Source organism: Thalassophryne amazonica, chromosome 3 (genome assembly GCF_902500255.1).
Source record: "Thalassophryne amazonica chromosome 3, fThaAma1.1, whole genome shotgun sequence".
Lineage (NCBI taxonomy): Eukaryota > Metazoa > Chordata > Actinopteri > Batrachoidiformes > Batrachoididae > Thalassophryne > Thalassophryne amazonica.
The window spans coordinates 51,037,689-51,050,358 of record NC_047105.1 but is presented as its reverse complement, the minus strand read 5'-3'; the positions used below and the strand labels follow the sequence as shown (position 1 = coordinate 51,050,358).

Here is a 12,670-nt window from a genome sequence, read left to right as displayed (position 1 = left end):
ATTTACAGGTATTAATGAGACAAATTTAACTCCACAGGAAGTTAGCTTTGAGTTTGCAGAATTTAGCATGCATGTTGACGTCTGCTAATTCCTTCCTATATCTCTATGTGTGTATACAGTGAGGAAAATACGTATTTGATCCACTGTCGATTTCGAAAGTTTTCCCATCTACAAAGAATGGAGAGGTCTAACTTTTATCGTAGATACACTTCAACTGTGAGAGACAGAATCTAAAAAAAAAAAAAGAAAATCTGAAAAATCACACTATGATTTTTAAATATTTAATTTGCATTTTATTGCATGAAATAAGTATTTGATCACCTACCAACCAGCAAGAATTCTGGCTCTCACAGACCTGTTAATTTTTCTTTAAGAACCCCTCTTATTCTGCATTCTTTACCTGTATTAACTGCACCTGTTTGAATTTGTTACCTGTATAAAAGACACCTGTTCACATAATCAATCACACTCCAACCTGTCCACCATAGCCAAGACCAAAGAGCTGTCTAAGGACACCAGGGACAAAACTGTAGACCTGCACAAGGCTGGGATGGACTACAGGACAACAGGCAAGCAGCTTGGTAGAAGACAACAACTGTTATGATTATTTATTAGAAAGTGGAAGAAACACAAGATGACTGTCAATCTCCCTTGGTCTGTGATTCCATGCAAGATCTCACTTTGTGGGGTAAGGATGATTCTGAGAAAGCTCAGAACTACACAGGAGGACCTGGTCAATGACCTGAAGAGAGCTGGGACCACAGTCACAAAGATTACATTAGTAACACATGATGCTGTCATGGTTTAAAATCCTGCAGGGCAGCAAGGTCCCCCTGCTCAAGCCAGCACATGTCCAGGCCCGTTTGAAGTTCAGCAGTGACCATCTGGATGATCCAGAGGAGGCATGGGAGAAGGTCATGGGGTCAGATGAGACCAAAATAGTGCTTTTTGGTATCAACTCCACTTACCATGTTTAGAGGATGAGAACAACCCCAAGAAAACCATCCCAACCGTGAAGCATGGGGGTGGAAACATCATACTCTTGGGGTGCTCTTCTGCAAAGGGGACAGGACGACTGCACCGTACTGAAGGGAGGATGGATGGGGTCATGTATTGTGAGATTTTGGCAAACAACCTCCTTCCCTCAGTAAGAGCATTGAAGATGGGTCGTGGCTGCCTGCTCGTCTGTGTGATGTTTCGTGGTGCGCTAATTTCGAACTGTTTCGCTGTAATAGACCAGACGTTTACCAAACTTCGCACTATGTGTGAAGGGGAACCTAAGCAATGTTCCATGAATGTGACATTACTGTAAGAGTTATGGTTCAGCCGTGTGCTCTTTTACTCAGAGCTGTGTGAGTGTTCTTTGAATCTTCAAGCAAAAACGCACAGAACAAAAGTTGCCGACAGCAGTAGTTTTCCTTGCTGACAGCCCCCGAAGCCTTGGCCAATTTAGGATTCGAGCACAAGTGATATGGATTTTTTGGGGGTCTGATACGATTCTGATATTGGGGTGTAAAACATTTCTGATATTAATGCATATTCCAATATACAATGTTTCCTAACACTTTATTATCTGACTCTTATGACACAGAAATCTAATTGAGGCTTGATGTTTTATTGTTTAAACATGAAATTTATTATAAATAAATACAAATATAACCAACCAATGTATATCACACTGTCTTCACTTGGATTAGCAGTCGTGTCGCATCGCACAGCATTTGTGATCTTCCACTGTATTTTGGACTTCCCCTCTATTTTGGTTCCACCCAGGCATAGTGCACTTGTCTGTTATCGCTGTCAAACACCCACTGGTCATTTTGCCTCTGTCTCTTGTAGCTCATGTATCTAAGGAGTGTTGGGGGACCCAGCCAGGCTTGAAAGGATTGTAAAGAATGCCACTGTATCACTTCCTGTTCCGGAGCACAGCGGTGTTTTGCTGTATCTGTTAGCTGTTTAATCTGCGCAGTTAGATTGAGCTAGTTACCTAGATAACGATTTGTTTCACAGTGTAATCTTCACGTGTCTTAACTAAAGCACTCCCTCTGCTGAATCACCTCTAAATTATTTACACATTATTCACTTTGTGTGTTTGTAGGAATCCGCTAGCTTAGCGCAGCTACTAGCTCTTAGCCGGTTTAGCATGGCGGCTTCTCCTGTCTCTCCCGCACTTTTCTGCTCTGGATGTGAAATGTTAAGTTATTCCTCGGCCTCCTTTAGCAGTAATGGTACTTGTAATAAGTGTAGCTTATTCGTAGCTTTGGAGGCCAGGCTGGGCGAACTGGAGACTCGGCTCTGCACCGTGGAAAATTCTACAGCTAGCCAGGCCCCTGTAGTCGGTGCGGACCAAGTTAGCTTAGCCACCGTTAGTTTCCCTCTGGCAGATCCCGAGCAGCCGGGAAAGCAGGCCGACTGGGTGACTGTGAGGAGGAAGCGTAGCCCTAAACAGAAGCCCCGTGTACACCACCAACCCGTTCACATTTCTAACCGTTTTTCCCCACTCGACGACACACCCGCCGAGGATCAAACTCTGGTTATTGGCGACTCTGTTTTGAGAAATGTGAAGTTAGCGACACCAGCAACCATAGTCAATTGTCTTCCGGGGGCCAGAGCAGGCGACATTGAAGGAAATTTGAAACTGCTGGCTAAGGCTAAGCGTAAATTTGGTAAGATTGTAATTCACGTCGGCAGTAATGACACCCGGTTACGCCAATCGGAGGTCACTAAAATTAACATTGAATCGGTGTGTAACTTTGCAAAAACAATGTCAGACTCTGTAGTTTTCTCTGGGCCCCTCCCCAATCGGACCGGGACTGACATGTTTAGCCGCATGTTCTCCTTGAATTGCTGGCTGTCTGAGTGGTGTCCAAAAAATGAGGTGGGCTTCATAGATAATTGGCAAAGCTTCTGGGGAAAACCTGGTCTTGTTAGGAGAGACGGCATCCATCCCACTTTGGATGGAGCAGCTCTCATTTCTAGAAATCTGGCCAATTTTCTTAAATCCTCCAAACCGTGACTATCCAGGGTTGGGACCAGGAAGCAGAGTTGTAGTCTTACACACCTCTCTGCAGCTTCTCTCCCCCTGCCATCCCCTCATTACCCCATCCCTGTAGAGACGGTGCCTGCTCCCAGACCACCAATAACCAGCAAAAATCTATTTAAGCATAAAAATTCAAAAAGAAAAAATAATATAGCACCGAGGCGGAGGATTAGCAGCAATCTTACATTCCAGCTTATTAATTAATCAAAAACCCAGACAGAGCTTTAATTCATTTGAAAGCTTGACTCTTAGTCTTGTCCATCCAAATTGGAAGTCCCAAAAACCAGTTTTATTTGTTATTATCTATCGTCCACCTGGTCGTTACTGTGAGTTTCTCTGTGAATTTTCAGACCTTTTGTCTGACTTAGTGCTTAGCTCAGATAAGATAATTATAGTGGCCGATTTTAACATCCACACAGATGCTGAGAATGACAGCCTCAACACTGCATTTAATCTATTATTAGACTCAATTGGCTTTGCTCAAAATATTAGAGAAAAAATTACTCATAACCATCCCAAAGACGTATCGTTATCTTTGGCTGCTTTCAGTGATGCCGGTATTTGGTTAGACTCTTTCTCTCAGATTGTTCTGTCTGAGTTATTTTCATTAGTTACTTCATCCAAACCATCAACATGTCTATTAGAACCCATTCCTACCAGGCTGCTCAAGGAAGCCCTACCATTAATTAATGTTTCGGTCTTAAATATGATCAATCTATCTTTATTAGTTGGCTATGTACCACAGGCTTTTAAGGTAGCAGTAATTAAACCATTACTTAAAAAGCCATCACTTGACCCAGCTATCTTAGCTAATTATAGACCAATCTCCAACCTTCCTTTTCTCTCAAAAATTCTTGAAAGGGTAGTTGTAAAACAGCTAACTGATCATCTGCAGAGGAATGGTCTATTTGAAGAGTTTCAGTCAGGTTTTAGAATTCATCATAGTACAGAAACAGCATTAGTGAAGGTTACAAATGATCTTCTTATGGCCTCAGACAGTGGACTCATCTCTGTGCTTGTTCTGTTAGACCTCAGTGCTGCTTTTGATACTGTTGACCATAAAATTTTATTACAGAGATTAGAGCATGCCATAGGTATTAAAGGCACTGCACTGCAGTGGTTTGAATCATATTTATCTAATAGATTACAATTTGTTCATGTAAATGGGGAATCTTCTTCACAGACTAAGGTTAATTATGGAGTTCCACAAGGTTCTGTGCTAGGACCAATTTTATTCACTTTATACATGCTTCCCTTAGGCAGTATTATTAGACGGCATTGCTTAAATTTTCATTGTTACGCAGATGATACCCAGCTTTATCTATCCATGAAGCCAGAGGACACACACCAATTAGCTAAACTGCAGGATTGTCTTACAGACATAAAGACATGGATGACCTCTAATTTCCTGCTTTTAAACTCAGATAAAACTGAAGTTATTGTACTTGGCCCCACAAATCTTAGAAACATGGTGTCTAACCAGATCCTTACTCTGGATGGCATTACCCTGACCTCTAGTAATACTGTGAGAAATCTTGGAGTCATTTTTGATCAGGATATGTCATTCAAAGCGCATATTAAAAAAATATGTAGGACTGCTTTTTTGCATTTACGCAATATCTCTAAAATTAGAAAGGTCTTGTCTCAGAGTGATGCTGAAAAACTAATTCATGCATTTATTTCCTCTAGGCTGGACTACTGTAATTCATTATTACCAGGTTGTCTTAAAAGTTCCCTGAAAAGCCTTCAGTTAATTCAAAATGCTGCAGCTAGAGTACTAACGGGGACTAGAAGGAGAGAGCATATCTCACCCATATTGGCCTCTCTTCATTGGCTTCCTGTTAATTCTAGAATAGAATTTAAAATTCTTCTTCTTACTTATAAGGTTTTGAATAATCAGGTCCCATCTTATCTTAGGGACCTCATAGTACCATATCACCCCAATAGAGCGCTTCGCTCTCAGACTGCAGGCTTACTTGTAGTTCCTAGGGTTTGTAAGAGTAGAATGGGAGGCAGAGCCTTCAGCTTTCAGGCTCCTCTCCTGTGGAACCAGCTCCCAGTTCAGATCAGGGAGACAGACACCCTCTCTACTTTTAAGATTAGGCTTAAAACTTTCCTTTTTGCTAAAGCTTATAGTTAGGGCTGGATCAGGTGACCCTGAACCATCCCTTAGTTATGCTGCTATATGCACCACTCTGTATGCACCACTCTGCATTTAATCATTAGTGATTGATCTCTGCTCCCCTCCACAGCATGTCTTTTTCCTGGTTCTCTCCCTCAGCCCCAACCAGTCCCAGGAGAAGACTGCCCCTCCCTGAGCCTGGTTCTGCTGGAGGTTTCTTCCTGTTAAAAAGGAGTTTTTCCTTCCCACTGTCGCCAAGTGCTTGCTCACAGGGGGTCGTTTTGACCGTTGGGGTTTTTATGTAATTAAAATAAATAAAATAAGGCGCCTTGGGGCAACTGTTTGTTGTGATTTGGCGCTATATAAATAAAATTGATTGATTGATTGATTGGCCCATCCTCTGGTGGACAAGCTATGTAATGACACTATTTCCAACATCCATCTATTCCCATCTAAGTGTTTTACTGCATTGTCTATTCTGTAAAATAGAACTTTTCATATTGGTAAAAACGCTGATACCAATATGTCTATGAAAGCCGCGGATACGAGGTCTGTTCAAAAAGTAACGGACCTTTTTATTTTTTTCAAAACTATATGGATTTGAATCATGTGTGATTGCATCAGCCAAGCTTGAACCTTCGTGCGCATGCGTGAGTTTTTTCATGTCTGTCGGTTGCGTCATTCCCCTGTGAGCAGGCTTTGTGTGAGCAGTGGTCCACCCCTCTCAGCGGATCTTTATTGCGAATAAATGTCTGAATGATTTGGAGCTTTGCTGCATCAATTTTTTTCCAGAAACTGTGAGAGACCTCCAGGTGGACACCATTCGGAAAATTAATATGGCTTTCAGGGACGATTTTATGGGGATTACACAGATTAAGGAGTGCTCCAGACGGTTTAAAGACCGCCCACAGCTGCTGAGAGCGCACCGCGCTCCGAGCGCCGATCGACAGGCTCAAACCCCGCTGAAACAACCAAATCATTTCCAACGTGAAGGCTTTGTTGATCCGGGACGTCGTCTGACTTTCACAAAAAGGCAGAAGGCGTGGACATCAGCACTTTTTCGGCACATTCTACTGTTACAGGAGTTTTTTTCATGAAAAAAGAAGCGGAGGATTGCGCCACTGTGTCACTCATGGCGCGGGACAAAACCACGTCCGTGTTGGTCTCTCAGGACGGCTTTCAGGTGGCTTTCAGACGGAATTGCGGAAGACGTGGACATCATCACTTTTTCAGCACATTGAGACAGACGTGCGGAGGAATTCCGTGCGTCAGGATGGAGCCACATGGCGCAAAGCAACGCCGTGATGAAGCTTCACAGGACCTGTTGGGGCATGTCCAGCTCATGCTCAATTTCTCGGATATTCACACGACTGAAAAGCAACCGGAAGCCGTCTGAAAGCCGTCCTGTGAGACCAACATGGAGGTGGTTTTGTCCCGCGCCATGAGCGGCACGGTGGCGCAATCCTCCGCTTCTTTTTCCATGAAAAAAACTCCTGTAACAGTAGAATGTGCCGAAAAAGTGCAGACCTCGTATATCAGTCAGGCTCGTCTCAGGATAGCTGTATTCCAGAAAGATCTGAAATATTAGCACAAACTGGTGTCACATACTTTTCTTTCCACCGTATTTTTCATTCCCCATCTGAAAACTGAGCATAATACAACACATATCAATATCCCCCCGGTGGAAATATTTCCCCCTCTTGAAACATATCTGTGCACATAATTGCTTATGAAATTGATTGTATATTAAAATAAAAATCTTTTCCTTCTTATTATCAGCATACAATCTTTCCCCCAAGGAAGGGGGGAAAAACTGTAAGACATAATTATCATGAAATCTTTTCCCCCCTAAAACACTCGTAACAGCATAGGAGATATTGATATGTGCTGTATCATGCTCAGTTTTGACTCACACGCATGTGCAAAATGCACATGGGGAAAAGAAAAATCCAGTGGGGGAAAAAAGTATGCGACACAGAACTCTTCCAACAATTTCATAATGCATGCAATGTATTGCCAAAATACACTGAATTATGGGTAATGACAAAACACTGAATAGAGGTGCAGGACTTGCAGGTGGAGTGAAAAACACAACCACACTGAATCAAAAATAGGAGCCTCCCCCCAACAAACTGCTTGACGTTCAGAAAGCTAAAAAAGAAAAAAAAAATACTAATATAGTAGTCATTAAATAACCATTAGTGTGTGAGCATGCAGGCGATCACAATAACCATATAAAATAATAATAAATAAATAAAATTTGCCTACCAGTAAGATAAAAAGAATTAATTTGCCCATTATGTGGAAGAATTCTGTGTTGGTTAAACAGTGTGGGAGAACAGCCCTTCTTGTTAAAAAGCAAACAAAACACAACAACAAAAACGATTTTAAAATGCAAACAGATAAAGAGCGAATCAGCCCTGAAATTAAAGTTCATCTGAACTTTTTTTTTTAATTTAGCAGCAGCTTCTCCACCGAATTAACACGTCATTAAAACCCTGAAAGCAGCTTTGATGCGCGCAAACATCGTCCTCACACTCAGTTTATTAAACATTTCAGACAAAAGGGAAACAAAAATGGCAGCCTTGTCTTATTTTTTGGTTAGGATTGGACGCCATATTCTGCAGATGTGGAATTATGTGCACATAATTCGGCGGATTAAAGCGGCTTCGACGCACGGGGGCGCGTCGTGCACTTATTTGCGTTTAAGCGCAGGAAAGATTGTTTACTTAGATTTGCAGGTTTGAATAGCCCGGCGTGAGGAGGAAAAAAACACACACACACACACTTCCTACAACAACCACCGTGCGTCTACCGAACCGAACATCATCCCGTCAGCACAGAGAGACAGAGAGGAAAAAAAAAACAACCCAGAACATCTTTCTGATTCCAGCCTCTGCGGTCTCTGATCTGACTTCTGCATGATTCAAAAAGACACACGGCGACGCTGCAGCTGTGCACGACACACAAAAAGAGAAACGGCAGCGAGCAGACAACATACCTGAACCAGCGACAGGAGAAATGTTTAAAAAAGGCTGTTTTTCTGCTGCTTTCAGGCGGACCTCAAACCTTCCGGGTCGCCTGCTGTTCACTTCTGGGTGCTGCAGACACACAACCATTCAGCGCAAAAAAAAAGAAAAGAAAAGAAAAAAAAAATCTTTTTGCTGCTTTGGAATGGTTCCGATGGATGATTTCCTCTGCTGAGCGCACAGGAGTGCAAAATAACAAAATGATTATTATTATTACTGCCGTTCCTCTGCACGCACATCAGATAAACACTGAATATAACATGTGGCGTGCAGAGACAGGGTTCGTGTTTGTCACCGGGCTGAGGCAGGTTCAAGCACACGAATTTGCAAACGGTCATTTGTTGCATTTCTTTAATGTGGAGGTGTGTGTGAGAGAGGTCACAGTGCACGGACAGGATGAAGTGTAATCCTCAATATCCTCCCTGTTAATATGCTCTGTGCTAAGGTCAGCACTGCTGCCAAACTGAAGCTGCAGGGGACTTGAACATAATCAGCAGGGCACTACACAGAGTGCACACCTCCGCCGAGGTCCGCTTTGACAACTAAAAATCTCACAGGAAGCTCTCATGGGCAGGTCAGTTTGTTGCATATTTAACCTCTGTTGTGTTGTTGTCTCTCACTGGGAGGGTCTACTAGCCCTAGGGTCCACTAGTCTTAGAGGAGGTGATGGTCTAGTGGTTAAGTGGTGGGCTTGAGACCAGAGGACCCTTGGTTCAAATCCCAGTCTGACCGGAAAATCACTAAGGGCCCTTGGGCAAGGTCCTCAATCCCCTAGTTCCCCTAGTTGCTCCCAGTGTGTAGTGAGTGGCTTGTATGGCAGCACCTTGACATCGGGGTGAATGTGAGGCATTACTGTAAAGCACTTTGAGCACCTGATGCAGATGGAAAAGCGCTATATAAATGCAGTCAATTTACCATTTAGGGTCCACTACGAGTCTTAGGATCTACTAGTCCTAAGGTCTACTCATCCTAGGGTTCACTAGTCTTAGGGTCTATAGTCCTAACCTCTTTGTATTATTTGATGGTGGACATTAAAACCCCAAACTGATTTTAAAGTTCACAAATAAATGTAATACTTTTTAAATAGCTAACAAACCAGATCCAGTTTTGTTCAAGATACAAAAATAAAATGTGATTCTATTGACATACACCAGGGGTGGCCAAGTTCAGTCCTCGAGAGCCACCTTCCTGACACTCTTAGTTGTCTCCCTGCTCCAACACACCTGAATCCAATGAAAGGCTCATTAAAGTCTGCTAACGAGTCTTTCTTTGGATTCAGGTGTGTTGGAGCAGGTAGACAACTAAGAGTGTCAGGAAGGTGGCTCTCGAGGACCGAACTTGGCTACCCCTGACATACACCATTAAATGTACTAAAAGTAAGTCCCTTCAGCTGTTCCCTTGTTTCCACTTGGGGTCACCACAGCAAATCAGAGGTGAACCTGTTTATGGAATTGAGTTAGCTGGATGCCTTTGTGGCATCACCACTCCTGCAAGCGCCTTTAATCTATAAGTCTGTTGAATTGAAAATCAGCAAATAAAGGTAATTCACCATAATTAAATGTTTTTTTAATTGTCACACTTTTCTAACATTACTTAATCTATTTTAGTGCAACATATAGCCTACCATAAATGTAAAAGCAACTTCAACATGCTCTCCTTAATACTAGAACTAGTGAGAAGTTCCTGTTTCTCACACGCTGTCCCTCCACTCTCGGGATGCAAACTTATGATTTCCTGCATGGGGGAGGCAGGCGCTCTGACCAGGAGGCTAAAAACCACAGGCTCTGGTGTCTGTGGCCAGAGTGCCTTTTGGCGTTGGGGAATGAGGTTTACAGATGACCACACACAGCAACTCCCGCTGGCCTCCGTCACACTGAATGACGCAGTGTCGTTACCCGGAGAGACGTCACTCCGTAAAGAGTGATGTCTTTTTGTGTGATAATGTCATTACGTACATGCAGAAAAGAGTCATAGAAAAAGTTTAGTCATAAACGTGATTTGAAAGTTATTTGTTGTGTTTTTTTTATTATCACATTTTCCATTTAATTTCTCCGTTCTATTTGTTCACTGCCTGCCACTAGAAGCTTGCTGCACCTGCTACTGTTGACGTGAGGAGACGGGGGGGGGGGGGGGGGGGGGGTGGTGTTAAATGGCATTATTTGGTCGCTAGTCACATTTAGTCACACTAACATTTCTGTGTAAACCTGATCCCTTCAGATCTCAGAAGCTCAGCAGGGTATAGGTCCTGATTACTAGTACTCGCCTCTGAGACCTCTTAGTAAGACCGTGGGGTTGTGTTTCTCCCAGTAAAACTGGAGTTGCATCAGGTAGGGCATCTGCTGTGAAACTTGTGTTCAAATCCCAGTGTTGATCTGTTTTGACTGTTTTTTTTTAAGTCATTAATGTTTGCTCTGCAATCATTCCACCCTGACAAAAGAACACATCAAAGATATGCTTAAAAGCCCCAAATTACCATGACATTCATGCACATGATGAGTGTATTTGAAAGGACAACCACAACTAAATCTGTACTACCATAGTTATTCACTTATTTGCTTCAAAAATTCCGTAAAAATGGCATGTACCTGGATCACTGCAGACAGTATACGAAGCAAAGATTTTCGTGTTTTGTGTGGTCAACTTCTTTATATATATATATATATATATATATATATATATATATATATACGAGGGCTGTCCGTAAAGTATAGGTCCTTTTTATTTTTTTCAAAAACTATATGGATTTCATTCATATGTTTTTACGTCAGACATGCTTGAACCCTCGTGCGCATGCGTGAGTTTTTCCACGCCTGTCGGTGACGTCATTCGCCTGTGAGCACTCCTTGTGGGAGGAGTCGTCCAGCCCCTCGTCGGAATTCTTTTGTCTGAGAAGTTGCTGAGAGACTGGCGCTTTGTTTGATCAAAATTTTTTCTAAACCTGTGAGACACATCGAAGTGGACACGGTTCAAAAATTAAGCTGGTTTTCAGTGAAAATTTTAACAGCTGGTGAGAGATTTTGAGGTGATTCTGTCGCTTTAAGGCCTTTTCACAGTGCGAGACGTCGCGCTGCGCTCTCAGGCAGCGTCATCAGCCTGTTTCAAGCTTAAAACCTCCACATTTCAGGCTCTATTGATCCAGGACGTCGTGAGAGAACAGAGAAGTTTCAGAAGAAGTCGGTTTCAGCATTTTATCCGGATATTCCACTGTTAAAGGAGATTTTTTTAATGAAAGACATGCGGACGGGTCCGTGCATCGGGACGCAGCCGACGTGGCGCGGCAGCACAGGAAAAACACCTCCCTGTTGATAACCATTTGTTAAAATCCAGTTGGCTTTTGATGGCTTTCAGTGGAGTGAGTATATGAGAAATTGTTTATCAGCTGGAGATGTTCCAACTTGTCCTTAAGGCTTTCAACAGAGGTGTTTTTCCTGTGACGGAGCGTCGCGGCGGCTGCGAGCCGACGCGCGGACCCGTCCGCACGTCTTTCATTAAAAAAATCTCCTTTAACAGTGGAATATCCGGATAAAATGCTGAAACCGACTTCTTCTGAAACTTCTGTTCTCTCACGACGTCCTGGATCAATAGAGCCTGAAATGTGGAGGTTTTAAGCTTGAAACAGGCTGATGACGCTGCCTGAGAGCGCTGCGCGACGTCTCGCACTGTGAAAAGTCCTTAAAGCGACAGAATCACCTCAAAATCTCTCACCAGCTGTTAAAATTTTCACTGAAAACCAGCTTAATTTTTCGAACCGTGTCCACTTTGATGTGTCTCACAGGTTTAGAAAAAATTTTGATCAAACAAAGCGCCAGTCTCTCAGCAACTTCTCAGACAAAGGAATTCCGACGAGGGGCTGGACGACTCCTCCCACAAGGAGTGCTCACAGGCGAATGACGTCACCGACAGGCGTGGAAAAACTCACGCATGCGCATGAGGGTTCAAGCATGTCTGACGTAAAAACATATGAATGAAATCCATATAGTTTTTGAAAAAAATAAAAAGGACCTATACTTTACGGACAGCCCTCGTATATATATATATATATATATATATATATATATATATATATATATTTTCAAGGTCAGCGTCCTGTTAGAAGTGGCTTCTCATAGGATAAATTAGATGTGATCAAATGTCAGGAGGATGTATTTAGTTCACACACTTGAATCAAAGGTTTTTTTGTGGCATTGTCAGGTTTGTTTGTTTTTTTCAGCATTTTTGGTTTCTTTTTCAGATCATTTTCACAGATCACTGGTTATCTTTGCTATGCACAATTTGTCATTGTTTTTTCGTATTTGATTTGTGACTGATAACTGGAAGATAAACAAACAGGCATGTAATTGGATCCTCTATCCAGTTTTGGTGGTGTAGGTAAATCCTTAACAGAAAAATGAGAGTGACTGAGGCACTTTTGATTGAGATATAATGCAAAATATACACCAAATTGCCTTTTCAATATTAAATTCAAAAGTACACAAAATC

The 12,670-nt window shown here is 42.4% G+C and overlaps 2 protein-coding genes across 3 annotated transcripts in view; one reads left to right on the top strand and one right to left on the bottom strand.

The window, feature by feature from the left end:
• znf362a (zinc finger protein 362a) overlaps nucleotides 1–8,304 on the bottom strand; it is a 56,307-nt gene extending 48,003 nt beyond the window's left edge. For both annotated transcript variants that reach the window (XM_034166246.1, XM_034166247.1), the window contains exon 1: nucleotides 8,164–8,304. The gene's annotated coding sequence lies outside the window, so the exon portion shown is untranslated. The remainder of the gene's footprint in view (nucleotides 1–8,163) is intronic.
• Nucleotides 8,305–8,465: 161 nt separating this feature from the next.
• Nucleotides 8,466–12,670, top strand: part of LOC117506692 — a 33,878-nt gene continuing 29,673 nt past the window's right edge. The window contains exon 1 of the mRNA XM_034166244.1: nucleotides 8,466–8,765. The gene's annotated coding sequence lies outside the window, so the exon portion shown is untranslated. The remainder of the gene's footprint in view (nucleotides 8,766–12,670) is intronic.